At 41.2% G+C, this 27775-nt stretch overlaps 1 protein-coding gene across 2 annotated transcripts in view; it reads left to right on the top strand.

Moving 5' to 3' along the window:
• The first annotated feature begins 409 nt into the window (after positions 1 to 409).
• Positions 410 to 27775, top strand: part of FNDC3B (fibronectin type III domain containing 3B) — a 364055-nt gene continuing 336689 nt past the window's right edge. Inside the window, exon 1 of one of the 2 annotated variants that reach the window (XM_025375210.1) lies at positions 410 to 566. The gene's annotated coding sequence lies outside the window, so the exon portion shown is untranslated. Of the gene's footprint in view, positions 567 to 1352; positions 1424 to 27775 lie in introns of those variants that run through there. The other variant, XM_025375209.1, reaches the window with a different exon arrangement.

The following is a 27775-nucleotide window of genomic DNA, read 5'->3' as shown; positions in this document are numbered from 1 at the left end:
TATGAACAAAATGCTGTGGGAAATAGGGGAGTAATATAGCTCACAAGGTTGCTGTGGGGGTTAACAACAAAAAGGGAAATATATGTGTAAATGAAAAAAAGTCAGTCTTAGGCTTAATTATCACTGAGTAAACATTGCCTTTACATTATTTTGGCGATCTGGAGAACCGGCAGCCCTCGCCATTCAGGAGTTGTTAGCTCCCTAAGCGTCAGGTTTCTTTAGTCTGGCTGAACCAAAAGGAGTTTCTGCTTAGCTAGGCAGGGCCGGGGACAACAGCTTCTGCGAGCCTGCGATTGTGGCGGCAGGTATACTCGGCGGTTTACGGTAGTGGGCGGGCCCCAAATCCCCATGTGGTCCCGACATCATTGACATGGCGGAATCCCCCATCAAACCCTCCTGGTAGTTATTTGAGCGGCGGCGGCGGCGGCGGCGGCTGGAGGAGGAGGAGAGCGGCGGCGGCGGGAGCAGCAAGGGGGCGTCAGGAATCCTTTGGGCTGCCGGCTGGGAAGGCGTGGGCGACCCGGTGTGTGGTGCGCCCGGAGCCCCGCGTTTCAGCCCTAGGGAAGGTAAGGCGTGCAGGAGCCGGGAACTGGAGGAGACCCGGACCCGACGCGCAATCGCCGGGTCCGGTGCACTGGAAAGCCCCGGCCTGACGCCGAGTCCGCCAAAGTGCGTCCCTGTCCCGGGAGCGCCCTGGGCTTCCCGGCAAAAACTTGGCGCCGGAGTGCTGGGGCGCCCCGCGCTCGCCTGGGCACCCCGGGAACACGGGACCCGGGAGGGGGCGGCCCCCGCCTTGCTGCGGTCGGGTTCCCCGCCTGTGCCCCCTGCCTCAGGGTTTGCAGGAGTGAAAGAAACGGGTAGATTCCTCTTAAAAAAAAAATTGGGGCAGTGGCTCGCGGCCTCCCCCCACCCCCAGCCTTCCCAGCAGATTTTGTCCGAGGAATCCGCTCCCCCTCCCGGAATCTCCGCGGCAGGAACGCTGCCCAGGAGGGGGAGGGCGGGCGGCGAGGCCGAGGAATCTTCGACGTGTCACTTTCTGAGGCTGTAGATTTCCATATGGTGGAGGAAAGAGGGCGGGTGTGCGAAGTGGGGCTGGAAGTTGGGGCCGCCTCTCCGCGCCGGCGGGGGCAGTCGGGGGCCTCGAACCCGGGGATGCTCTCGGGGAGGGTCCCGAGCCCGCGCCGGCCTGGCTCCCCCGCCCCCGGCTGGGCCTCTCCGGGACACTCCCCGCCCCGCTGCTGGCCACCTCCGAGCGCGCCACGTCCTCCCTCCCCGTCCTGCCCCCCGGGCTCCCCCCGGGCTGGGGGCGGTAACCGGCGGCCGCGGCCGGACTTGGCGAGCCTGGCGGCTGGAAGCTCGGGCGGGGGAGCGGGGCGCGGCGGGAAGGAGCGGGCGACCCGGTGTGTGGGCCAGCGGAGCTCCGGTCAGTCCGTCACCCCGAGGGGCGCCTCGGCCGGGGGTGGGGCGGGCGGGCGGAATCTGCTCCCCGAGGCGGCCAGGAGAGGCCGCGCGGACCGTCTGGTGCCCGCGGCTGGGCTGGGGCCGGCAGGCGTGGGAAGGGCCTGTCACTCTCGGCAGAAAGTGGGGCCTCGGGCTGTGCCCGCGAACTTTCCCAGAGGTCCGGGTCCTGGCGTCCCGTGGGAGCCAGAGGACCGGGACCCGCCGTCTCGGGAGACTGGGCTGCGCCGCCCGGCGGCGCCTTTGGCGGGGAGGCTTCCAGGAGTGCGCGGTCGGAGTTGGAGCTTTTGGAATCTCAGCTCCCACCCTGCCATCCCAGACGAAGGGAAGCAATGGCATTTTATTCAGACATTGCCGTTTGCAGACTTCCTTAAAAGTTATAACTTTTTATTTTCTTTTCTCCTCAACTCAGCATTTTCTTTAAACAAAATTTAGAATTTGGCCGCAATGGGTCAACGCTGGGGCCAAAAATCCACAGGTTTATCTCTCCATCCCTGCTGGTTTCTAGTCCCCCTCCCCCTCTTCCCTCCCAGGCTTAATCATATTTTGGAACGGGTGAGGTCTTTTGTTGGGTGGGCACCTCCTGATTGCTTGTCTGTTTATTTTTTAATGTGCAACTAATTTGATTTGAATTTCCTCCAGTTTCCAGGCCTTCCTAGGGAAAGCTAAGGGAGAGGGAATATGCTTTTTAAAATAGTTTTCTTTCTTTCTCCTTCTCTCTCCTTCCTTCTCCCTCCCTCCCTCCCTCCCTCCCTCCCTCCCTCCCTTCCTTCCTTCCTTCCTTCCTTCCTTCCTTCCTTCCTTCCTTCCTTCCTTCCTTCCTTCCTTTTCTTCTCCTCCTCCTCCTTGTTCTTTTTTTTTTTAAATAAATGTGGCAGGAGGTGGGGCATTGAGAATGGGGAGGCACGGTGGTTGTGGGCAAAGAGTCAGAAGGAGCAGACAGACCCGGAAGAAAAGGAATCTGCTCTGGAATAACACTTTTTTTTTGAGGCTTCAGGCCTTGGGCAAAATTGCTTCGCTCTGTAATGATTTCTGCTGCTGGAGTTGCTCCTCCACCCCTAAGTTAAAGCTGTGACCCTAGGTGCCTGGGCAACGCCCCACAGTGGATAGCAGCCTGGAGCGCTGGTTTTGTGCCTTTTGTGGGGGCCCTTGGTTCCCCCTCATTGGAGGCTGACTCTGAAATTTACTGGATCAGTAAATTTCCTGGCTCCCTGGGAGCAGCTGTTAACGAGGATAAAGTCTTTGGGCATGTTTCTGGCCCTGCGAAAGGACCTCACCCATGAAGGTACAATTCTCACTTTGTTTAGATACCAGAGGGGCACCCACAGGCTGACTGAGAATGAGGCATAGTTGATTTAAAAAAAAAAAATCAGTCATTACAAAATTGTTTTTAAACTCACGTGCTTTTGAAGTGTTGTGGTTTAAATGACTTTAAGATAAAAAAAAATTCATCTGTAAAGATAGTGTTCATTTAAAAGATGTTAAAACCGCAGGATCTCATCATGAAATAGGAGGTTGTAGCTTCTAATTACAGTATACACAATTTCAGAAAGATATTCCGGTAATCTTTTAAGACAGACTTTATAAATAGCGCACATCAGACGATGGGTTATATTGGAGAGCCAGTCTTCTGGGGTTTCTTGAAGAATGCTTGGGATCTGTGAGGAAGCTCTAGGCTCTTGGAGCCTAGGTAACAGTTTACTCAGTAGGAGTTTGTGCTCCTTTTGCTCAATACTTTATTTAACCTGGTAGCATTTGATTGATATGTTCATTAGAAGCTAACTAGAAGAATTTCTCACACTTGTCAGTTTGGAAAATGAGGCCCCGGAAGGGAAAGTGACTTGTCGAGGGTCACCATTATAGACGAAAGTTTAATACAGGATTGTGTTAATAGCTCCTTTCTGGGGTATCTGATGTGTACTAAGCACTAATTCCTGTGCTTTTATACATTATCTCATTAAAATTCTAATAGTCTTTCGATTTAGGTTGTGTTATGCACACTTTACAAATAAGGGCATTGAGATTTACAGAAATTAAGTAACTTGCATAAGATCATGTAGCTACCAATGGTGTCATCCAGTGGAATTTTCTTAAGTGTTGGAAATGGTTCTGTCTGTGCTGTCCAGTTTAGCAGCCACAAGGCACATATAACTGTCTTTGAAATGTAACTAGTGGACTGAGAAACAACAGTTTAATTATTTTTTTTGGAATGGAGTCTCGCTCTGTCGCCTAGGCTAGAGTGAGTGCAGTGGCGCAATCTCGGCTCACTGCCACCTCCGCCTGGCGAGTTGACATGGATTCTCGCTCTGTCTCCCAGGCTGGAGTGCAGTGGCGCGATCTCGGCTAACTGCAGCCTCCGCCTCCCGGGTTCAAGCGATTCTCCTGCCTCAGCCTCCCGAGTAGCTGGGATTACAGGCGCCTGCCACCATGCCTGGCTAATTTTTATATTTTTTAGCAGAGACGGGTTTTCACCGTGTTAGCCAGGCCGGTCATGAACTCCTGACTTCAGGTGATCCACCCGCCTCGGGCTCCCAGAGTGCTGGAATTACAGGTGTGAGCCACCGCACCCGGCCTAAGTTTTATTTACTTGTAATTTCCACTTGTGGCTAGTGGTTACCATATTGGAGAGCAAAGTGTAGAACTTTTTGACTCCCAAATCTTTCACATGTAGCTTGGTCATATTGCTCTTTATTTTACTTTGAGACAGAGTCTCGTTCTGTTACCCAGGCTGGAGTGCAGTGGCATGATCACGGCTCACTGTAGCCTCCACTTCCCAGGCTGAAGTGATCCTCTCACCTTAGCCTCTCCAGTAGCTGGGACTACAGGTGTGCACGCTACCATGCCAGGATATTTATTATTATTATTATTTTTATTATTATTATTTTTTTTGTAGAGACAGATCTCACTATGTTGTCCAGGCTGCATACTGCTCTTCAGATCTCTTAGTTCATTTTTCTTTCTTCTATGATATCAGAAGTTACATTCAGCCCTTAAATGGAACTTAAAGACTGAGTTAGCTATAGCTCAACTTTGCTTTCCTATGTAGAGTGGATAAAATATGCATATTATTTGTTAACTATTTGGTTTTAAAAACAATGCTTACATGTCATAGTTAAAGCTGGTGGGAAAAACTTTAAATGACATGTTCTTTTTTGTTTTAATATAGGAATTGTACATAGGAATTGCTGAAAAAGTAGTCAGAGCTTGTTGGTTATTTTAGTGTAATAAAAGAGTACAAATAGGAAACAATATGAAAAGTCAGTAATAGAAAGTTGAAAAAAATGATCCTCTCATACCCATGTTCATCCGTTCATTGGACAGTTCTTTTCAGATGACTTCATAAGTATCAGTAAACCATTATTCACTTTTCCTTATGTAGCTGCAGAAGTAATCTGAAGAATCAAAATTATTCTTTTACTATCAGAGTATAAAAATCAAATATCAAACACATTGGATTCATCCATGAATTGGGAAGAATATGTGTAAGATTAAAACAGTAAGAAAGATCTGTTTGATGCAGATGATCAAATACTTTTCTGATTAGTGGATTTAATTTAAATTCATTGAATTTTAGAGTTTCATTTGCTAAAAGGAATTTCAACAACTTTCTGATTTTGTATGGAATGGTGAATATTCCAACTCATGTTAAAGTAAGCATTCTTTTATCTAGATTGGATTCTATCTATACATATCCTATAACCCAATACCTTTTTTTTTTGGTGCACTACCCTCAGGAAAAGGCAAATTATAATGTAATCTCTTTTTATTAGGATTTTTAAGAGGCAACTGCCAGGTTCAGTATAAGTATATCTGAATCTACTGTATCTTCCATAGTTATAGTACTGTCCAGGGATAATTGCAGTTCATAATGTTTAGACATATCCTGAAGGACCTATGTCTGTAAATTATCTTTAAATTGTTCTAAGTTATTTTAGTGTTATGTGAATTACATTGCTTCCAGCTCTTTGAAAATTGTTAATTCAACTGTAGGTAAGGCGTCAGTTACTGAGACTGTTCAGATAACTGAAACATCCTGTTCATACCCATTCCTGACCATTGGGACCACTGTACTATTTTCAAGGATAAGATACCACTGTACTATTTTCAGGATAAGAACCATGTTATAAATAGGATTATAGTGTCCTAGTGAGTGTGACAAATATAGGAAACATGATTTAACCCATGACATATGGTTTGATTTGTAGGACATCCCCAAGTGCTTAATACAAATGACAAATTTACTATAATCTTAAGGAATAAAGATGTTTAAATGATGGACAAAGATTGAGGGCCACATCTGAGCATCAGTTTGAAATCAGAATATCTTCTCTGCCAAGGGATAACTTTACTTTCTAGCTGGGTCCTTGATAAGCTTTTGAATCTCTCTTAGTCTGGGTTTCCTCATTTTAATATAAGGAGGAAAGATCTAACTCATACCTTTTCAAATGGTTGTCACAAGGGATTAATGAGTCAGTGTATTGAAAAGTGTTTGGCAAAGCCTTATACAAACCCCATAGTTCATTATATTCCAAAGTTTAAAACTGAGCTGGTCCTATGGTATTTCTTTGCACATTTTCAGAGACCTCCAAATTGTGCTTGGACAGTTGGAAAAATGATTTATTTTTCTCTTTGTGATCAGTAAATAAGGTCCAAGCTTTAGATGTTGTATTTTATTTTCACCCCACTCCTAATGGAATAGGTGATTTGTGACCTCTCCAAAGTTGTACTGTACGTAAGTTGTCCCATATCTGTGTTTTTGGGAAGTTGGTCTGTAGCTGGGCTAGTGTTGCTGAAGTGGGCAGGCCAGGCTTGATTCAGGGCTGTTTTTGAGGTGGGGGGGAAGAAGTGCAGTCTCTTAGAGGAACTTTCAGTACTGAATGATAGAGTCATAAGGTTTTACTCCTTGTATGTTTTCTTAGCCTATTACTTGAGCTTTCAGCAATTACAGCTAAGAATGGAAAAGAATCATATTTTCAGTGTAGGGGAATCTTTGCAACCTACCTGCCTTTCCACTTTAGAAATCACAATTGCCTTTTCTTCATGTTAATGAGGTTAATCCATTAAGTGGGATTTTTATGTGGTAAGACATTATTTTCAAGTAAATTAATTCTCACTCTTAAAGCTGTTGAGAATTCACTTAGGTGGTTCAGGAGAAGCTTTGTACTTTAGTTTCTGAGTGTCTTTATATATGTATTTTCCCTTAAAATATATAGTATGGTTATGGCATTATGTGTTTTAAAGAGGGAGAGAATGCTTGAATTATTGTGGCTAGATAGGGGCAGGTAGACAAGCACAGGCCCAACTGAGAGGACGACTTGATGGTACTTGAGCACTTTGCAAGGTATATCCAGTGAGAGGCCAGACCCTAGTAACAAGCTCACCTGGAGGGGAGTTTGTTCATGGTGCAGGTTTAATGTCAAGGACCAGTTCTTGGAAACAGAAGGTATGTCGGGTGCCAATTGAAGATCAGGGGACAGAAATGTTTTTAAAACCACCATGTATAAATCACATAAGATCGATAGACAGTCGTGATCAGCCATCTACATACAGATGAGGATGTTTGTCAGTTTGAAAATATTCGATTCTTGAATTTTTCTTTGTTTCTCCCTGGTTCAGATATGCAAGTTTAGCGTTCTGTCAGTGTTGGATCAGAATTTCTGATGCCCTTGGCAATACTCAGTGTCAGTTTAGACATTGCCTTCTAATTTTTTTTTCTTTTTCTTTTTTAAGATACAGCATTTCACTGCTGCTGGAGTGCAGTGGCTCTATCATAGCTCACTATGGCTTCGGACTCCTGGGCTCAAGTGATCCTTCCACCCCAGCCTCCCCAGTATGGCTATAGCTAGGACTATAGGTTCACGCCACCATGCCTGGCTAATATTTTTTTTTATTTTTATAGAGACAGGGTCTCACTTTGTGGCTCAGGCTGGTCTCTAACTTCTGGCTTGAAGCAGTACCCCTGCTTCAGCCTTCCAAAGTGTTAGGATTATAGGTATAAGCCACCTTGCCCGGCCCTGTTTTGTTTTTATAATGTCATTAAAATACCTCATCAGCTTCAAATAACCATTTTGTGGGGTGGTGGGGGATTTTTCTGAAATGGTGTTGAGTCACAGTTAGTGTTATTTGAGGTTCTAGTAAGTATCAAAGTGTGTCTTGTGTTAAATGATTCTTTTTGAGCTTAAAATGTAATTTCATTTCAGTTACTTGTTTACTGACTCAGAATGCATATTTTGAGATCTAGACCAGGTTCTTTGTTAATGGAATATTCTACTCTGTTCTGATGTTTTTGGAATCTTGTATAGAGAACAGTATCTACCACCAAACTCCTAAGGCTGGATGGTGGTTAAGTTCAATTCTTTGCTACCTTCTGAAATTTGAGAAATACTAAAACTGGAGCACAGGGCCGGGCGCGGTGGCTCAACCCTGTAATCCCAGCACTTTGGGAGGCCGAGACGGGCGGATCACGAGGTCAGGAGATCGAGACCATCCTGGCTAACACGGTGAAACCCCGTCTCTACTAAAAAAAATACAAAAAACTAGCCGGGCGATGTGGCAGGCGCCTGTAGTCCCAGCTACTCGGGAGGCTGAGGCAGGAGAATGGCGTGAACCTGGGAGGCGGAGCTTGCAGTGAGCTGAGATCCGGCCACTGCACTCCAGCCTGGGCGACAGAGCGAGACTCCGTCTCAAAAAAAAAAAAAAAAAAAAACTGGAGCACCTTCAGGCTGTGTTAGACTTTAAGCCTTCTAAATTATATTAGAATTTAAGGATACATCTTTGTTTTTACCCTGGAAAGAGTAGTAAAGATTTTCATAAAGGCCAACTAGTCATAAAAACTTACTTAAATGATCTTAACTCACAATTATGAAAAGTTTTCTGTTGAAATAATTGTCTAGAAAGTGATCTTTATACATGAACAAAGGTAGGATGTTTTAGAAATAATTGAAGATTCTAAGATCCCAGGAAATATAATGGTTTAATTTATTTTTAAGGGATTTAAGATTCCCCATAGCCTATGAAAGAGGGGTCTCTATTAAAAATAACTCCATTGTTCTAGATGTAACTAATTAGGGATTTGCAATTATCCAGGCAAGGCTAGGATAAAGTTTGGCTGCCTATTCTATATGAAAAGGTTTTACTGTAAATATCAAGTTTAAATAGATCTTTAGAGGAATATTTACCTAATTAAAAGAACAAACCACTTTTTAAGCACCTTGGGAAAAATCAATTTACTTAAAAGCAGTGTAAAAGTGCAGAATGCATTCACTGATGCTGGACTGCTGGTGGTCTTTTCATAGAGATACAGAAGCCCCTGGAAAGTCAGTGTTCTCTGTGGATTGCCATGAAATAAATGTTGATTGACTCAATGCTATCATGCGAACTACAAACAGTTTACCAGCAATGGGTAGAACTATATTATTTGCTTGCAAAATATATCACAACAATAAGCACAGTATCTGCCTCCGCCACCCCACCCCACTCCACTCTACCAATAGACTCCAACTATGCCTATTTATTGGTTTTGGTGTTTTTCTAGTGACATTTGTTTTGCTACTTGTTAACTTCTTTTGTCACGTGTAAGCATTTGATGGCAGATTGGTGAGAGCAGGTGTTAAAAGTTTAAGAACATCATTATTGCTTTTAGCTCATTTCTTCTGCCTTCGTGTTTGGGCAGGATTGTGGAGAGTCCTGAGTTTAGTATTTAGATAAGCTAATTACATGTCCTCCTCCTCTACTTTTACTAAAGCAAGATTCTCCTAGGCAGCTTATTTCCAGGTACTGTATGAACTTGCCAGTAACAAGAGTAAGTTTCTTTTAAAAGATTTCTGGATATTTTATGTTTCATACTCAGTTACTCATATGCGACGTTTTCTAGTATGTGACTACTTAGGGGTCAGATTTGACCAGTTTTACAGTACAAGTTGTACGTATAGGATACTTAATGTATTTCTAGGACATTATGCTTCATTTTCTCTTAATATTTTAAAGGTTTTAAAAAACCCATTCTATACCTTCTATATCTTTTACTGTTTAAATCATTCAATGGGAAAGAAAATAATAAAAGTCTTTAGATGCTGTTTCTGATTTTTCGATCATGGTTTTTTTAATCTCAAGAAAAATAATTCTGATTAAGAAATAGAGGTAAACATTATTCTGAAGTAGTGAATTAGAGAACACTTAAATATATTGAGCTGGAATCCTTGTGTATTGCTTTTGGGAATGTTAAATGATACAGCTACTGTGGAAAACAGTTTTGTAGTTCATAAATATTTACACATAGAAATACTATGTGATTCAGCAATTCCATTCCTATTCCTGTACGCAAAAGAAAGCAGGGACTCAGGTACTTAAAAGCCAGTGTTTATAGCAGCATTATTCACAATACTTAAAAGGTAGAAATGATCCATGTCCATCAACAGATGAATAAACAAAATATGATATTATATATTGGAATATTATGGTACAGTGGAATGTTATTCAGCTGTAAAAAGGCAATTCTAATACATGCCATAACATGAATGAATCTTGAAAACATTATGCTAGGTGAAATAAGCCAGACACAAAAATTTAAGTATTGTATATATCTACTGGCATGAGATGACTAGGATGGGTAAATTCATCGAGACAAAAAGTAGAATAGAGATTACCAGGGCTTGGGGGAAGGGAAAATGGAGAGATAGTGTTTCATGGGTTTAGAATTTCTGTTTGGGATGATAAAAAAAAGTTCTGGAAATGAACAGTGGCGATGGTTGTACAACATTATGAATGTATGTAATGCCACTAAGTTGAATGCAGAAAATGGTAAATTTTTTGTTATGTATATCTTATGACAATTAAAAAATGCAAAAGTAAATATTGAAGATGTATCCTACACAGTCTCCATATGCCTGTTTACTCCCTTTGGTCTACTTCAGGCAGGTATATAGGTAGTTATTTTTTCTTCATCTCTCTGTTGCAGTGTAAATGGAGATTTCCCTAGGCCATTTTTTGGAGATCAGAGAGTTTCCTTATTTTATTATCTGACTTAAATTTAAGAGGAAAATGTTTAAAAGTAGATCTCTGGAGGGGAAAAAAGGGCATTTTAATATTGAGATGAATCAGGGAGTTTATTAATATTTGCAGACCATGTAAGCACATGAAGATAATCTATCCTGAATAGCACAGCGAGTCATTTAGAAATCCAGGAGTAGGTGTACAATCGGACCTGTGACATTTTCTAACCTTTAAATATTGTTTTTTTTTGAGACGGAATTTCGCTCTTGTTGTCCAGTGTGGAATGCAATGGTGTGAACTCGGCTCACCCCGACCTCTGCCTCCCGGGTTCAAGTGATTCTCCTGCCTCAGCCTCATGAGTAGCTGAGATTACAGGCATGCACCACCACCCCCGGCTAATTTTGTATTTTTAGTAGAGACGGGGTTTCTCCATGTTGGTCAGGTTGGTCTCGAACTCCCGACCTCAGGTGGTCTGCTCGCCTCTACCTCCCAAAGTGCTGGGATTATAGGCATGAGGCACCGCGCCCGGCCTAACTTTTAAACATTTTATTCATTCTTGACATCATTAGTACTGTGGAAAAACTTTGATTTCTGTTTAAGAGAAATGGTCTAAGTCATCTCTTTACTCATGTTGGAAATGCATTAGGTGTTAGAATTCTTTAGTTCCTTAGACTGTAAAACCAAATTACAAAAGGGATAGAATGGAAGAAAGCACATATATTTTGTTTTATTCCTCTGAACTTGTCTCTAGCATCTAATGATTGCATAGTAGGTTCTGCTCCCTCTGTTTTTTCTTGTGAGGTATTTGATGTTGAGTGTAGCTGGATCACATTTACCAAAAGATGGGCAAGATTTTCATTTAATGTTGGGATACCAAAGCCTAAACGTCCGATGAAAAGTACGTATGCTCAAAATGTCAGATAAAAATTCTAATGGAAAGATTTAAATTCAAATGCAAGTAGTTCTTAAGGAAAATTACATACCATTGACTACCACAAAATGTTTACCATTCATTCCAGAACTCCTGGAAAACAGTGTCAGATTACAAGAGTGTGGTAGTAATGTGTACGTGCATTCTCTGTGGGTATATTTTCTTTTTTTTTTTTTTTTTTGAGATGGTGTCTCACTGTGTCACCCAGGCTGGAGTGCAGTGGCATGATCTCGGCTCACTGAAACCTCCATCTCCCGGGTTCATGTGATTCTCCTGCCTCAGCCTTTGGAGCAGCTGGGGGCACGTGCCACCATGCCTGGCTAATTTTTGTATTTTTAGTAGAGACAGGATTTCATCATGTTGGCCAGGCTGGTCTCCAACTCCCGACCTCAGGTGATCCACTAGCCTTAGCCGCCCAAAGTGCTGGGATTACAGGCGTGAGCTACCACGCCCGGCCTCTGTGGGTATATTTTCTTGTGTGTGTTTGTGTGTGTGTTTGTGTGTGTGTGTGTATAATAGTGTGTATATATGGTGTGTATACTCTTTATATAGTGTGTGTATATATATTGCTGTGTATATAAATGGCTTGATACAGCTCCACTCAATGAGCTTTTCATACCATAGCTATCACTTTTGTGGCCTACTAATTTCTCTGGCAGTAGGGTCATTACTATATCAAAAGGTATTGAGAGTCATGGTCTCCTCATATCCAGGAGTGATATGAAGAATTACTACATTGCTTTAGAATGCTCTTAAATGATTTTGGGCTATTCAAAAGAAAATGATCTCCCTTTTTTTTTTTTTTTTTTTTTTGCATATCCTTGTTATGTTCCAGAGCCGTTGTTTTAGATAACTTATTTTCTTTTCTTTTTTTTCTTTTTTGAGACGGAGTTTCGCTCTTGTTGCCCAGGCTGGAGTGCAATGGCACGATCTCGGCTCACCGCAACCTCTGCTTCCTGGTTTCAAGCCATTCTCCTGCCTCAGCCTCCTGAGTAGCTGGGATTACAGGCATGCGCCACCATACCTGGCTAATTTTGTAATTTTTTTTAGTAGAGATGGGGTTTCTCCTAACTTAACCATTTTCTTAAATTTCTTCTAGCACTTTATCTGTACTTTTCAGAAGACTTGACTTTTTCATCGTTGCCTAATAGTCTCCTTGTCTCCCTTATTTGTGAGTAGGGGGATGATTTCTGATTTAACTTGGGGTCTTTTCATCGTGGATACACAGTAAATGTTCATTTCATGGCTGCGTGGCTGGATCCCCAGTTTGAATGTACCATTTAAACTTAGTGCCTTTCAATAAGAATGATACAGTGGACTTTGGGGACTCAAGGGGAAAGGTTGGGAAGAGGGTGAGAGGTAAAAGACTACAAATTGGTTTCAGTGTATACTGCCCAGGTGATAGGTGCATCAAAGTCTCATAAATCACCGCCAAAGAACCTCCTCTCTTTGGAACATGGCCCATATTTGGCATTTTTGTGTTTCCATGATGTTCTTGAGTTTTTTCCTCCAAGTAGGGAACTAATAAATGTTTAATTAAACAAATGAAGATGAAAGGTATGAGTCACCTGTAGTGCAAAGCTAGCTTTATATTCACTGCTGTTTTAAAGAAATGAATGTTCTTCAGAGAATACATGACTTTTTTCATGTCTCAGATTGTGAATTGATTTGGAAAATTCGGATAAAAAGCCGTATTTCTGTTCCATGAAAATATGGGCCCTCCATTACATGCATTTTGTTTATTGGAGTCAGTTCAAATTATGTTAAGGGAATTATTTTTTTAAATAATGTAACTTTTCAGAGGTTTGTGGTAGTTTTAAATGATCCTTTTAAAAAATAATCTTTGTCTTTTTTCTTTTTTCTTTTCTTTTTTTTTTTTTTTTTTGAGACAGGGTCTGGCTCTGCTGCCCAGGCTGGAGTGCAGTGGTGCGATCTCTGCTTACTGCAGCCTCCACCTCCTGGGCTCAAGTGATCCTTCTACCTCAGCCTCCGGCAAGGTGCTCAGCTAATTTTTTTTTTTTTTTTTTTGGTAGAGATGGGGTCTTGCCATGTTACCCAGGCTGGTGTGGAAGTCCTGGGCTCAAGCGATCCGCCCGCCTTGGCGTCCCAACGTGCTGGGATTACAGGCTTGAGCCACGCCTGGCCTTAAATGATCCTTTTATAAGTGAAATTCTGGAAAGGACATATTAAGGGACAGAAACCCTCTCCTCCCCCAAATGTGCCTTGCCGAGCTGTTGGAGGCTCAGCTGAAAGAGTTGATTCTGGCCAAGTGTTGGTTAGTGCTAAACTAAGCCATGGAGAAAGGGTCAAAGAGCATGCCTTGGAAAGAACTTGAGGAGAATGACCTCAGCTATTTGCAGGGGGAGTTAAAGACTGTTAAGAATCTCCTGGGACATTATAGGGCTGTGTGTTTGGAGAGGGCGGTGCCTGTGGGGCTCTTGTTCTTTAGATCTGGGGGTGGGATCTGGAAATCAGGTGAATTATATGATCAGACAAGTTTGGAGAACTCGGAGTTGGGGAGTTGGCCCTCTTGGTATTCTGTCCCTTTAAGGTTTTCAATCTAATGGCTGGAAAGAGGTGAGAATAGTGCTTAGATTAAAGGATTCCAGTTAGGAGATAGGGCAAAATTGAAGGTTTTAATCATCATATTCCTTGGAGTAAAATGATAGCCAGCTATTGGCAGTTTTATATAGAAATGAGGACACTTTTGTGCACTGTACTTCCAAACCCTCTGACCACAAGGCAGATGTAAAATGCAGTAATAGTGGCCAACAATTTTCCAGCACTCACTACTTGCCAGGCACTTTCATGTAAATATGTATTCCATCCATATGTATATTCTGTGTGTGTGTGTATACATCTATCCATTTATATACACACTTTCATTAAAAATAATTCTGGAAGATACTCTGTTTTTCTGTAGGTGTTTCCAGTGTCCACAACAGAAGCTGGTACATATTGAGTGCCCCCATAAGTGTTCATTGAGTGAATCAAAGATGAGAAGGCATACTCGAAAACATTAAAACACTTTCCTAAGGTCCCCTAGAGTGATTTAAAACCTTTTTTCAGCTGTATCTCACGGCTTCTCAGTAGTTCAGGTTCATGATCTTATTTGTATCTCTAGACTTGGCACAGTGTCTGTGTTCCCAGGCGGCTGAATACGAAGGCTAAATATTAGCTGAATGCCTTCTACGTGTTCAACCGGTCTATTGTCTAGAAAACTAAAATCTAGGCTGGGTGTGGTGGCTCACACCTGTAATCCCAGTACTTTGGGAGGCCGAGGTGGGTGGATAACCTGAGGTCAGGAGTTGGAGACCCACCTAACCAACATGGTGAAACCCGTCTCTACTAAAAATACAAAAATTTGCCAGGTGTGGTGGCAGGCACATGTAATCCCAGCTACTCGGGAGGCTGAGGCAGGAGAATCATTTGAACCCGGGAGGCGGAGGTTGCTGTGAGCCGAGATCGCGCCATGGCCCTGTACTCCAGCCTGGGCAACAGGGCGAGACTCTGCCTCAAAAAAAACAAAAAACAAAAAACAAAAAAAAAACAACCCTAAAATTTTCTTTTGAAACAATAATATTCTGGACATTTTCCAAGGGGAAGATTTTGCTAGATTGTTCTCTGTAGTAGCAACTTAAGCTTAGAATGAAAGAAACCAGAGAATAAAAGTGTACTTCATGGAAAGTAATGTATAAGAAACGCAATAGAGTGAATGGGAACAATCTGAGGCAGTTGGTTAAACGATAGTGAAGTTTTACCTTATTCGGACACTCTAAGTGAAGTTTTACCTTATTCGGACACTCTAAACATTCTATGAAAGGGAGTCCTTTTACTCACTGGTACAACAGTTCTGTTCATCCCCAGTAGCTTTCATTTAAGTTAATAAGAATAAGATGCTATTCCTATAATTTGCACCTGGGAAAGCAAATCCTTCTATTCCTAATACTGTTTTTCTCCTTTTAAGGTTAATGCTGTTTGGTGGTTTAGGTTGTACCTAAGGCAGCCACAGGGAGGGGATGAGCAAAGGACTAGAGGGTGTCTATCTCTGAGAACTCAGAGAGCAGCTCCTGCAGTTAATTAAAGGTGGCCTCAGGATTCAGAGAAGCCTTGTGCTTTCCCAGACGGCCCGGGCTAAACCTGGGTAGCTGGCAACCCTAAATGCGTCCTTTGTTAGAAATCATGTAGGGCTCGACTCCATCTTTAGAAAGTGAGTTCACTGAAGGTGAGTTAAGGACAAGGCTCTGAAGAGCGGCCTGATTTGCTTCTTTCCTTGTGTTTGTGGAGTGGTGTGGACAAAGAGACTAAGTGAAGATGCAGCCCCCCAAGGCTGTGTTGCCTAAAAACCATTTCTGGCTTCTTCACAGGAATATTCCTTGTGGTCTAGAAGGAGCTATGTGCTTCTCTGGAGATTGTTTCCACAGAATGGTGAGGACTGTTAGAACCACCTTCTTTCTCTCCTGTCTCAGGAGGGAGGCTGTAAGTGCTAAAATGCCCCCAAACGGGGGCGTGGGGGTGGGCATCACCTCCAGAGAAGTGGTCCTTAATGCTGGTCCCACCTGACCCCTCTCTCTACAGTAGGAGGCAGGGAAGCCTTTGCCTCCTTCCAGCTTTCAGGACTTGCTGTGGTGGGTCCTCATGATGCAGATCACCATAGCACTGAATTAATTCCTAAGAGTATATAGTTTCTTAAATATCAATATTATACCTCAAGATGTAAAGAGAACAGTTTTAAGCATCTATCAAAGGAGGAATAGATTGTAATTTTAGGATTTGAGTGTTTTATTTCCTTATATTTCTTTAAAATTGCTTGGACTCTCTTCTCTCTAACCTCACACACTTTCACCACTATCACCAAAATTTGCTTTGTATTTATACTCATTTTTAAAGAAATTACTATAAAATCAGTAATTTGGAGTCTTTTAGGAAGTTCATCTTAAAAAAAGGCCCCTTTTTTTCTTTTAAAGCGAGGTGGGAGGAGAAGAAATGGATACCAATTTTTAAGGTTTATATTTTCTTTCAGGCTTTGTTTAGCAATACATATCTTAATGTACTATACAATTTCCTCACTAATGAAGAAACATAATTATTTCCAGTTTTATTTGATTTTGGACCTATTTGCTATGTGATTATTGTCCTGTAGCTTTAATTAGATCTTATTGACACCTGTGGCAATCTCAATAATTTGAAAACATAGCTTTTTAGCTTTTACCATTTGCTTATTGTATTCAATTTAAACAGGGAAACAGTGTCACTTCCTGTTTATGTTTCACTTTGCAGTTCTCTTAAATTAGTTCAGTGTCCTCGGGAGTTCATTCAAACCTTTGAGGACATACTAGTTGACAAAAAAAGAACAGAGGATTCAAATAAATGTCTTTAATAGATTATTTTAGCTTCATTTCATTTAGTGTGATTTTGGGTCCAAAGTGTTTGCCATTAACGTTCTAATTGCATGTTTGTCTTCCTTGTTTTCGTGAGGAGCAGGGGCAGTAGGAGTGAGTAGGGGAGAACAGGCGATGACTGGGGAAGGATGTGGCACTGATGAAGGTGACTGAGCTTGTTCCCAGTATGTTTCATGTGGGATGGCAGGTTTTCTAAATTCTAGTTTCCTCTGGGTCATCGGTAAGTCCAATAGAGGGACGTTTCTAGCCTGATATCAGATGTCCTGCTTAGCAGACTAATGAAGGACTTTTTTTTTTAAAAATATATTTTTAACACAGATTGGTGTATTTGTATATCTTCAGTAAGTTTCAGTTTTAGCCAAGAAATAATCTTTCATAACGTTTTTCATGAGAAAGCATAGAATGATTTTCTAGAAAGTTTAATGGCAAGATGTATTAGATGAAAGGGAAACTTTTTTTTTTTTTTTGAGACGGAGTCTCGCTCTGTCGCCCTGGCTGGAGTGCAGTGGCCGGATCTCAGCTCACTGCAAGCTCCGCCTCCCGGGTTTACGCCATTCGAAAAGGAAACGTTTTTAAGGAGCGCATGCTTCTTGGGTATTCTTGAGCCGTTGTCTGTAGATAATAGCTGGTTAAACAGTTTTCATAATTGGAGGGGATATGGGAAACTACTCACTTAACTTGGAGTTGATATTTTTGGAGTTAATATTTTGGTGCTCTGGAAACATCTGAGTTTGGGACTGTACTGTGCACATCTCTCACTGGTTAAATTGCCCAGTCTCTCAGTGTCTTCTTAGGACTCTCAGTGTTTTATGCTCAGTCTCTCTGTGTCTTGTTACGACTGTTTGGCTCAACATAGTGTTTTGAATTAGCGATTAGTAAGTGGTAGCTGCTGCTGTTTTATTATTTTATTGCTTTATTCTGTGACTACAGACAGATTTAATTGTTGGATGTATTTCTTAATGGGATAATTATTTAAAAACATTCCCAGTTACTTTAAAAGCATATGTGAATATTAGCCATCAGTTTTGTCTTGACCATGCCTTTGGCTCCTTGAGTGTCCCTGTTCATGTGACAGCTTTCCAGCTCATCCTTAATGTCATACTCGAGCCGTTTATCTTAGTGAGGTAGTGTGGACCTAAAATGAAATAACATATATCAAAAGCACCTGTGGGGGAAAGCGCATCTGAATGCCAAGCAGTACTTAGTTATTGCAAGTGCTACTTCTACCAATATTTTTCTTCCTTTCTGCCCCTTTAAAGAGAGGTTGTCCCTTTTTAATAGATATATGACAGCTCTGCTTCCTTTCTTAAGTCTAAGATCAAAGGAACGTTGTAATAAAGGGGAGTCACTCCCTCCCATTCCTTCTCTGTCTTTGTGGATGTTGTTCTGTTTTTTAAGAGAGATCAGGTCTTGACATTAGTGGATGCAGCTGTGGGGCTCCCAAGCCCTGCCTTTCATCTCTGGGTCACCACTGCAGACAGCGTTCTTCATCTCTGTCATGTGTAAAGACACCACTGTGGGGGAACCGTGCCTTGCAGGTTAAGTACGTAAAGTATTTCTAGAGATCCTAGCCACTCGTTGTTGTTTGGATGCACCTTTCTTTGAAATGACATAGAATGTTTGGCAGAGATGTCGATCAATAGAATAGTTTCTCTGCTTTAGAGGTACTTAAACCTCACCAGCTTCTTGTAAATTGGAAGCCTAGCTCCAAAAAAGTAAAAGTGGTTGGGGGAAGAACGAAACTTTTACAGGCAGGTTTTTTCTAGACATAAACACAGTTGAATGGAAAGGATAATAGGGATCGAAGCCTGTCTTGCTCTATGAGAGTGAACGAGCTAGTGTTAGACTTTAATGCTGAAGAAAAATAACATCTACCTTTTATTTTTTATTTTTTAAGCGAGGCAGTCAGTGCAGTCTAACTGATGAAAATTAAAGGTCAATTTCTTCTGTGCTCCACCTCAGTGCATGCCTTGGGCCATGTTAATAATGACAATCCCATTATTTCCTTGCAGTAGGCAGGAAATGCTGTCTACACCCATTAGATTTGTTTGAGTGGCCCCTGGCTGGAAATGAAGAAAATTTAATTTTCTCATTTGTAGGGAGGAAAAAAAAGCATACAGTGCTACATAGAGGTTGATTCTTGGGCTGGAAGGAGCTGTCATTTTTAAAAACTTGAAATTCTGAATATTATTGGGACATTTGGCCCTAATCCACATTGAAATCATGTATGGACTTACGTGCAAGTTAGGTGTCTAGGAAACCTTTTAAAATATTGTCAGAATTGGCACAATTGTGGACGTTTTAACCACATGTTTGCAAACTGCCTAGTTGCTCACATGTCCCACTGGCTGCTGGAAACTTGCGTGAAGGAGGGCTTTGTCAGAGCTTTCTCTCAGAATATTAGTTTTGCTTTTCAGAAGCAACATTCATGTTGAAGAAAATCTGTATATTCATTAGGGTAATCGATTACTTTGTGGTTCCAATAACAACAAGAAAAAAATTATTAGTGTTACAGAGGAAAAAAATGTGAACCTGTCCTTGTACATTCTAATCATACTGCCTTGCAGAGTTACATTCCCTAATCTTAGGGCTGACTTGGTTTCTGCTACTTTTATGTCCTTTAAGAATGAGATCCTTAATTTTCTTTCTTTCTTTTTTTTTTTTTTTGTTTGTAGCAAGTTGATGTCCCTCTTACATTTTTCCTTTTTTGATAAGCCAAAGATTTTTATTGCTATTTTGATCCCTTATTTGGTTTATTGGGATGTTCTATTACAGATCCTCAGTTGGTATATAATTCATTCTGAGATACTCAATATCATATTTTCCCATGAAATACACAATGAGAAGAGGACCTTAAGTTGAAAGGACTTGCTTGAAATCAGAGGAGTAGCCAATACTACAAGAGGCAGACATTCAGTCTTTGTGTCTAGAGGAGGCAGAGTAAATCATCTTATTGTAATGGATCTGTAGTTTCCATCAAACAGAACCTCTCATTTTAGCATCATAACTTCCGGTCATATATTTGTTTTGTATTGACTGTACATATAGAGCTTCTTCGTTGCTTCTTGAAATGATATATTGGAAAAACAAGGAGTTTCTACCATCTTCATGGGAACATAGCAGTGAACCAAGAAAGTTTTATGAACATTTTCTTTTCTCTGTGTCTTAATTCCCAAAACCTTTAGCAGTTTGCCTAGAGCAGTGACCATTTTGCCTCTGACATTTTGTTTCTGGTTTTCATCAAAACCAACATCTTCCATAATGTTTATTTTCCTTATTTACTTGTCACTATAAATGCTCACAGGAAGCAGCAAAACATGGAATTAACTTTTTAAATAAGTGTAGTACTAGTGTAACTTATATGTGTGTTTTTTAAAAATACATTTTGATGATAGCATGTAACATAATACATATTTAGGGGAGCATTTTAAAAATATTTTCCAAATTTATATTTTGCTTAAAAGAGGGGGGGTTTCTAGTGGCCTCTTTGATATTAATAGTAAGAAGTCCTGTGATCCATAGACCTTCCCCATGGGTTTTTGGATAACTCAGATTAGTTCTCCTCAGGACTCCTGACACTAATTGTTCTCCATGGCATGTGGGAATTTGAAGCTTGTATGTAAAAGAGTTAAAAGACTGAAAAATTTCTCTTGATACTCAGAGAGCTTTTGGAAGTCAAAAGTTTTCATCTGAAAAATTGTTTTCTTGATTGAGAATTTAGGTTTGAAAGTGACTATGGATTATTAACTGGCCACCTGGCCTCTGTTATAGATTATCTGATCTATTTATTTGAAATTTATCTAGTATACTTAAATTTGGCAAGAAATCAGGGCACAAATACAAGTTAGGCGTATTGTTTATTTTTCGAAGTCAATAACACAATTCATTTTGCCATGGAAAAGTAATCATGGAAAACATTAATACCTGATAGACTATATAAACTTGCTTAACTTTTAGCATAATGATATTTTTCCAGGATGCTGACCGGGTGGTTTTATGTAAGCATGTTTATCTATAGTCCAGTGAATTAAAACTTTTAGGCAAATAAAGGGCATGTATCACTTATTCCTAGGGCAGTTCCTTTTGAATGATTCAGTTATTGAGAACTGTCATTTTGAAATGTTTCAAACCAATTAGGCATCTTTAGATCTAAATCTTCCAGCCTTCAGCTTTAGGGAATACATATTTGGATTTGCAAGAATGTGAAGATTTAGCCAGGTAGTCACTTCCTATTAGCTGTGAGAGGTCTTTGGACTCAATTGACTGGTGCTTGTTAAATACCTGTTTTTTTTTTTGTTTTTTTTTTTGGAGAATTTGTTTCCCTCCTGAAGAGAGAGCCTTCATAGTCAGTGGGACCCGTTGACAATTCTCAAATACTATCTTTTAGGATTCTCATGACTCAGTTTTGTGGTGAACTTCCGAATAAGTATAAGTAATGAAAGATGGTAGATTTTAATTTAAAAGTCTAGATTCTTTTAGCTGTCAGTCCTGTTGCTAGGGTGGGGAGTGGTAGTGGTGTGTTCCTTCAGGTGAGAGTGTAGTGGTGGTGGGCAGAGGGTAAGGCACGTTTATGAGTTGGCCCCACACCAGGCTTTTCTCTGTCTTCCCTAGGCCATGAGACTGATTACTTACTATGGTGAGAGAAAACCCTAAAGGCCCACTCCACACTTCTCATTTGCCCTTTAGAAGACCTAGAAGATTGTAAGAACAGATGGATTGCATGAACTGGTACCTGAAGTTTAGGGAGCCATCAGTTCAATCAGAAGTTGTATTTATTTGAGTGTAGCTGTAAAGATGTGGTAAGAGAAGAAGCAGGGAGATGTCCAATGTTCAATTCCTCTTTGTTTGACTTTCCCACTAAAATCTAAATTCCTTGAAGGCAGAGACCGACTCTTTCCTCTTGTCTTATATATAGTGACTGGCAAACAGACTGGTCAGCAAGTGTTTATTCAACGAATGATTTAATGATGGAGCAGGACATGTTTTGACACTGAGATGCCATATGTTTGAACCAGCTGAAAACATATGTTTGATTTTAATTTTAAAGCCATGTTCTTATTATAATTGTTATTATTGGAGGCATATGGAACTTTCAATCAAGAGGAAAAACTGAGATACTTCAAATTATGTGAAGATAGAAAGATTTTTCTTGTTTAGTCAAGAATTATTACATTGCAGGTAACAGAAACCCACTTAAGCTAGTTTAAACAATAAAGGTTTGAGGAAAAGGAAGGCAGTTTTTCTATACCTCCTGAGCTCCTGGAACCAGCCCTGGGAAGTCATTGGAAGCCCAGGTTGCATTTCTTCTTTTCTTTGGTCTTCCTTCCTTGATATTTCTCTTTTTGTAGAGCCCATCCTATATGAATGATGGATGCTTATTCTAAATTCATGAAGTAATACCAATTTTTTCTTTTAAAATGGCCTGGTCTGCACATTACTTTTTTTTTCTTTCTTTCTTTGAGATGAAGTCTCGCTCTGTGGCCCAGGCTGGAGTGCAGTGGCCCGATCTTGGCTCACTGCAAGCTCTGCCTCCCGGATTCACACCATTCTACTGCCTCAGCCTCCCGAGTAGCTGGGATTACAGGCGGCCGCCACCATGCCTGGCTAATTTTTTTGATTTTTAGTAGAGACAGGGTTTCACCGTGTTAACCAGGATGGTCTCGACCTGACGTCATGATCTGCCCGCCTTGGCTTCTCAAAGTGCTGGGATTACAGGCGTCAGCCACTGCGACTGGCCTACTTTTTAATAGTAAATTGAAGTTATGGATGATAGATATATTCTTTGAAAGCCGTTTTGAAGCAGATTCCTTTCCCAATGTGTCATGTACAATCTGTGGGGGAGGAAGGTTATATAAAGTAAGAATGACTGCTATTCAACAAAATAGTGATATTCTATATTTTCCTGTCTCTTTTGTTTCTTTCTTTAAAATGAACTTCAGTGAGACATGGCCAAATTGATTTCTTCCCTTAAATCATCTCAGAAACTGTACCCAGACCATTAATTGCTTTGTTCAGCGGACAGGAAATGGTTATATTTGTACAAGTTACACAATCTTAACTAAGTCGGGGCAAAGAACCAAAGAGATCTCTGATCTTTTTTTCCAGCATTAACCTTTCAGTTCCACAAACTAATGCATGATGCATAAACCAGGTTACTAGGGGACAACTACCGAAAACCATAAACTTATTTATCTGAATGACTTTCTTTTAGGGATACTAATAAAAGAAGTTACATGAGGTAATCATGCTGGTGCTGAGGTTAAGTTTGTGCAGTTTCACTTCTTTCTTTTATAGTTTTTTTATACATGCAATAAAGGATATGTCCGGAAGCTGATCAGTGCCAGCATTACCATGAAGTGCTCAGTCCCCATTCCTTCTCTCCTTACCCCTCAGCCCCCTTGCAGGCTATATATGTAAATTTATTCTTTTCCTTTTCTAGGGTTGGGAATTTGCCTCCTTTCTTCCTGCCCATGTCTGTTACTGGTCCCTAGTACCCCAATTTCTGCTACTTTTCTCTTTTTTTTTTTCCTTTTCTTGAGATGGAGTCTTACTCCATCACCCAGGCTGGAGTGCAGTGGCATGATCTTGGCTCACTGCAACCTCCGCCTCCCAGGTTCAAGCGATTCTCCTGCCTCAGCCTCCCGAGTAGCTGGGACGACAGGTGTGTGCTACCACACCTGGTTAATTTTTTGGATTTTTAGTAGAGATGGGGTTTCACTGTGTTAGCCAGGCTGCTCTTGAACTCTTGACCCCATGGTCTGCCCGTCTTGGCCTCCCAAAGTGCTGGGATTACAGGTGTCAGCCACCACGGCCACTTTTCTCCTTCTTGAAAGTGGGATTTTCTCTTTTTGAGAAAATAATCTCTGTTTGATTATTGTGTAAGTATTATGATTGGCATTTTGCAATTTGGGCAGAGCTGATTTTATATGTATTTCTAAGTCCTTTTTTTTTTTTGACTCTGCCAAACTCTTAAGTCACTATCCATCCATCCTCTTCCCATTTTGATTTCTATTAGTTATTTCCTGAAGCCCATATCACTGAGAAAAAGTTAATCTTAAGTAAGTGAATCACTTAGGTCTAAATGAGAGGAGAATGAAGAATTAAGTGAATGTAGGCAGAGTCAGAAAAAAATAGTGTCTCTCTTTAAAGCATTACTTTTTGGTGACACCTTCGAAGGTAGTGAAATTGCTGTATGATCTAATGCTACAAAACCACATCTTGCTCTCATAGATTTTAAGATTTCTCTTTTGAATGATCCATTGCTGTCCTTTGTTTACACGTATCTTTTCTCCCTATCTTCCTTGTTAAATACATTTTTTGTTATATACTTTTGAAGCAAGTCTTGATTTTTCTGTATTTTCCCCATTTTTCTTCAAATGTTCCACAGTTCCCTAAAATAACATAGCATTCTTTGTCTTTTCCTACAGTCTATTCTTTGCTGTTTACATCATCCCCACCCCCCACCACCGAAAATGCCTTCAGAAAGTCCCTACCTTTTCTTGTACATTGTCCTTCTGTTCAGATTCTTGCATTGCTGATACTCTCCTATGCTACCCATTCTCCTCCCAGCAGTTTTCTTTGATAGTGATATCTGCCTTAGAATTTCCACTGTGCCTGTTAAACTCTTTGAGAAGGGTAATTCTGTCAACGTTTACAACGTTTACTTCTCTTCCCCTTCTAGCCCCAAAGACCCAGGACAGAGTGTCCTCCTCATGCATTCCTGTGACAAGGAATCTGCGCTGAGGTTTCTGCTCTTTCTCTTACCAGGATTCTGAATTGTCTGTGACTGTCTGATATGATTGCTGATCTCTTTCCCGTTCTCAGATAGGACACAAGGATTCCATTTGGAGTGGGCTCAGGACATTCGGATGCCATTATTTTAGTAATGATTACATGATGTTTTGAGGGCAACCTGAAAGAACAGTCTCTAAGAGAAGAGCTGGGTAAAATCAGAGTAGGATGATCTCTAATGCCTTTTCTAGCTCTCTTACTCTGATTTTGTGAATTTATCCTCAGGGATAGTTTTTCACCAGAAGGATGAGACCCTGCTGTGGTCTGAATGTGTCTCTCTCCCCTCACCAAATTTTATTTATGTGTTGAAATCCTAACCCCCAAGGTGATGGTGTTAAGAGGTGGGGTCTTTGGGAGGCAGTTACATCTTGAGTGGATCCCTCATGAATGGGATTCATGCCCGTATAAAATAAGCTTAATGGCCAGGTGTGGTGGTGCAAACCTATAGTTCCAGCTATATGGAAGGCTGCAGCAGTGAGAAGATTGCTTGAGGCCAGGAGTTTGAGACTGCAGTGAGTGAATAACCCCTGCACTCCAGCCTGGACAACATAGAAGACTCTTTCTCTTAAAATAGATGGCTAGATTAGATAGATAGCCTAAGGGAGCCTGATTGCCCCCTCCACCATGTGAGGACACAGCAAGAAGGCACCATCTGTGAACCAGGAAAGGAGCCCTCACCAGACATCTGATTTGTTGATGCCTTGATTTTGGACTTACCAACCCCGAGAACTATAAGAAATGAATTTCTGTTGTTTGTAAATTACCCAGGCTAAGATATTTTGTTAAAGCAGACCAGATGGACTAAGTCAGCCCCATAATGACCTGTTTTATATTTTTATTTATAATCTATCTGCTGCTTAATTTTGTGATTAGTGGCCAGCTACTATTTACTCATCTTTTATTCATCTGTAAAACTCCTGTCATCTTTTATTCATCTGTAAAACTCCTGTTAACTTGTCTTTGTAAGAAACAGTTTGCTAACAGATGAGTTTTCAGGTTGTTCAGTTTTAAAATGTTTTACTTAAAAGGATAAGACAGCTCCCCAATGCAAAGAGTGACTTCAGAGATAACTTTCATTTCTTTGAAATGTAGGAAGTCCATAGCCATTGCTGGCTGCTATCTTTCTACTCAATATGCTCCAGGGGAAGATTGTCAAATTTTAGCCTCTGAGCTTTCAAGTGGCGCTTATTATCAATGGTGTATTAAATGAAACTGGTTTTTGGGCTCTTCAAATTTATATTTTTGGCAAAGGTGTTGGGAGATTTGATTTCATTCATCACTGTAGTACCTGGCACATAGTAGGCTCTCCATTTGGTGTGTTGGATGAAAGAAGAAAGTGATTCTGCTAGTCAGTGGGGTTTAAAAAGAAGTGTCCACCAACTTTATGGGTCACCATTGATCTTGAGTTCAACTCTGTTGCCCTGTATATATGTGACCCCATGTTTATTGCAACCTTATACGCATCTCAGGCACTGCTGGGAACAGACTCTTAAAATTTCTGGTAGGGGCCACATGCGGTGGCTCGCGCCTGTAATCTCAGCACTTTGGGAGGCCGAGGTGGACGGATCATGAGGTCAGGAGTTCGAGACCACCCTGACCAACATGGTGAAACCCCGTCTCTACTAAAAATACAAAAAATTAGCCAGGCGTGGTGGCACATGCTTGTAGTCCCAGCTACTCAGGAGGCTGAGGCAGGAGAATTGCTTGAACCCGGGAGGCGGAGGTTGCAGTGAGCCAGGATCACGCCACTGCACTCCAGCCTGGGCGACAGAGCTAGACTCTGTCTCAAAAGAAAAAAAAAGTTTTGGTAGACTCCTATGTGCCATTTCTGGAGAACTGAAACAGTAGTGGACATCCTTAGGATTCATTTTAGTGTAGATATGGCTGTTTCTAGTGAAACTTGAAGTCCTACTTCCTGTGTGTGAAATAGGGTAAAAGGATCACACTCGAAAAAATGCCGCCTTGTGCAAAAGTGACAGGATCGCTGTTCAGTTTGGAATATTGGAAAGTGGGCAGATTTATTTGGAAGCACTTTGTTTTTACTACATGTGTAAAACTCCAGGGAGCATTGAATAGGATATGAGGTGCTCCCTTTGGCTGTGCATTAGCAACGTGGCAGTTACTGATCTGTCATTTACTTTGAAAAGGAATTACAAAGTTTTGGCCTCATGCCTGGAGTAGCTCCAGATGGTCAGAAAAGATTTTTGTACTGAAGTCAGAAAGTATATTGCAGTGATAGAATTGGGCTTGTCATGTTTATATTAGAACACTGGCTTCCCACTTTATTTCTCTGCAAAATTTTTCTTTCTTTCTTTTTTCCCAGAGAGTGAGGGGAGGAAATTGTTTCTTTAGAGTTATGAGTCTAATATTTGGAATACTGTTGTTCTTGGTGATAGTGATGTAGAGGTATGATATGTGGTTAATGTAGTTACTTTGTCAACCTAAGTACCCCGATACTTAGTATTTACAAAGGATGCATGAAGACTTGGAATGTAGAGATACACCAAGACCATTGTAGCTGATGTAGAAATGCAGGTAAGAAGCTTGATTTGGGTAGCATTTGCTTGTCTGATAACCTGGCTGTTAGCCCACAACTGTTATTTAGTAGCTTTCCAAACTTCATCTGTTCTGCCTTCCCATGATTCTGTAGTTGCTAGGGGTAACAGTGACGTTTGGGTGTTTAGTATGGGTGGGAGATATTGCCTGGGGAGATGAGCAGTGAGGCGGTAATGATACTAACACCAAGTTTTGCCATTCTGGGCATTAGTGCATCTTTTCAATTCCACTATGACCATGTGTACCTTCGTATCAACCCTGGAAGGGGAATGATGTGATTCCTATTTTCCTGATGAGAAAACTGAGACTTAGGGAGGTAATATCTGACCAAGGCAATATCTAGGTAACTCCCTTCTGCAGCCTGTTTACATATAATTTTGGGGAAAATTATTACAGTTTCCTGTCCTTTCAGGACAGAGGTGGCTACAGGCTTCAGGAAATAAAGCTCATTTTCCTCTGGGAAACTCAGGACTTGTCTGAGTTGAGCCATTTAGTAAAGCTTGGTCACAAGGCTCAGATTAAGACCTGGATCTACGTGCTACTGTTCCCAGACTGTTTTTCAGTTACTCTTGTGGTTACTGAGTAACTTGGGAGTTAGAAGAACATTAACAAAATTTTGTGTTTTTGAAGAAAATGCTACACATGG

The sequence above is a fragment of the Theropithecus gelada genome, chromosome 2, assembly GCF_003255815.1.
Source record: "Theropithecus gelada isolate Dixy chromosome 2, Tgel_1.0, whole genome shotgun sequence".
Taxonomy (NCBI): Eukaryota; Metazoa; Chordata; class Mammalia; order Primates; family Cercopithecidae; genus Theropithecus; species Theropithecus gelada.
This window is presented reverse-complemented; position numbering and strand designations above follow the sequence as displayed.